The following is a 1,989-nucleotide window of genomic DNA, read 5'->3' as shown; positions in this document are numbered from 1 at the left end:
AAAAGATAGTATTTGCATAAATATAAAAACACATGATAAAGCAAAATATTTTTAATTAGTAAGCCAATCGTAAATAAACCCACCTAAAAATTAAACAGAACAAGAAGCTGTGTTCCTTCTACATGGATTTTTTTTTAAGCATGTTTTAATAGTCAGCTTCACTGTCTAGCTTGGGACTGAAACAATTCATCATTGAACACTCAACAATTCAGCACACTGAGCTAAGTCTTTTTTTTAGTTACATTTTTACATTTTCTTTACAAATGTAATACTTATGTACATTATATATTTTATTTCTACAATTCATTTACTTTAGTGAAATTCTACAACTTTCAAAGGGAATTCGCTGAGTCTTTACTAAATATGAACTGTTTCTTTTAAGAAGAAATTCATATAAACAACCAACATACAGCACTGCCCTTTGACATCTCTGTTAAGAATTTGAATCTTGAAGGGCTACCATAATAAACGTAAGAAAAAAAAGGCTTTACCTAATTGTACATTTCATTAAGAAATATCATCCCACATAGCTACATAGAATCACCGGCTTGCAATAAACAGAGCACCATACCGCCGCACTACTGGAAACGTGGATAAACCACTTTAAAATTTACTACTGAAAACAGCTTCACCATTCCTAGCACTTTTAGACTGAAATAAATCTGCAAAACTCTTCTGGAAATGTATACATCTTCTTCTTTAGCTGTAAAGTTTCCAAACCAGTGCCGATTACTGTATACTGTGAAGAACAAACATCCACTTTTGTAACTTTCCATACACTTCTCTCAGCCAATGCTTCTATCTGGAGTCAGGATTTTTCTTCTAGTTTACTCCTTGCTCATTTACAAATCTGCTGTTGAATATGAAGTAAGAATTCATAATAAGAGAAAGCTGCTTCTGTCCGATCTTCAATTAAATGCTGAAAAGACTCTGTCTTGGCAGGAGTTTCATCTCTGAAAGAATAGATATTTTAGTCATTTAGCAAGAGATACACTGTAAATTCAAGTAGAGGCATAAATTCTAATGAATTGCTTATTATGTTTTGAAGCCTAGATTCAGCCCCAAGATACTATAGTACAAATAACCCAAAGTTAAGAAAAAAGCCCTCGGAGTCTATGATCACTATCAAAAAGCAGCATCTTTTTAACAAGCATAACATGGGAGAAAGGTAGGTGAAATAGCATTTAAAGTATCTTGTAGAAACACAAGAACAGAAGCATAAAAATGATCTAGTGTTTAGACGTAAGCCATTAAGCTGATGGCAATGAATTCTGAAAGTGTTATATGAAATCCCGATAAAGATTAAACCCATAAAAAATTACATCTGTGTATACAGAATTTGAATGTTCCCTTTTTCCTCATTTGACAACAGAGTTTACAGACCTCCACTGCAAAGGGGTTTTAGATAACAGCACTCTACCAAGCGTAGAGGAGACAGTATTTGGTTTCTTCTGAGCTAGACACCCCCACTTTTCAGTGTCAATTAGAAACTGTAAGTATGACTTGCCAATAATCACTCAGTATCTAATAGATATACCTACTTTATTACTTGAAGAACTGGGCTTAAAGGTCTGTTGTCCCTCAGCCAGGCTATGAAAGACCGCGTCCTTTCTGAAGAAAGTGCAACTACCTCAGGGAGCTGTGTCTGGTTGAAGGTAATTGAAATAAATTATATTTTATTATCAGAACTATTTTAAAGAACAGATCCTCATATTCATGACATGGCCCAATGACAGAATAACCACCATTTCTATTGTGAAATTACCATGTACTACATATACACATTTTTTCTTCAGCTTAAAATACAATTCTGTAATACCTGTTTTATACCTGTTTTTTAGCCACCAGCTAGGCCGCTATGGTCCTCGCTAGGCAGAGAGCTTGCGCTAGAAAGTCTGTAGCCACCCAGACAGACTGCCCGCTCAGAAATGCGGCAGTTCAGGTCTCTGGATGCAGGGAGTGCCAGAGCCTGCTGCTGCCATCTGAGGG

At 35.6% G+C, this 1,989-nt stretch overlaps 1 long non-coding RNA gene across 1 annotated transcript; it reads right to left on the bottom strand.

The window, feature by feature from the left end:
- Positions 1 to 228: 228 nt before the first annotated feature.
- LOC118157191 lies at positions 229 to 1,780 on the bottom strand. Its single transcript, XR_004746570.1, has 2 exons — positions 1,542 to 1,780; positions 229 to 953 (listed from the first exon to the last, which is right to left on the bottom strand). It is a non-coding gene; the product is annotated as an uncharacterized LOC118157191 (long non-coding RNA).
- Between the last annotated feature and the right edge of the window lie 209 nt (positions 1,781 to 1,989).

This window comes from Oxyura jamaicensis (genome assembly GCF_011077185.1).
Source record: "Oxyura jamaicensis isolate SHBP4307 breed ruddy duck chromosome 4 unlocalized genomic scaffold, BPBGC_Ojam_1.0 oxy4_random_OJ71135, whole genome shotgun sequence".
Classification (NCBI taxonomy): domain Eukaryota; kingdom Metazoa; phylum Chordata; class Aves; order Anseriformes; family Anatidae; genus Oxyura; species Oxyura jamaicensis.
The sequence above is the reverse complement of the archived record's forward strand: the minus strand, read 5'-3'. Positions and strand labels throughout refer to the sequence as shown.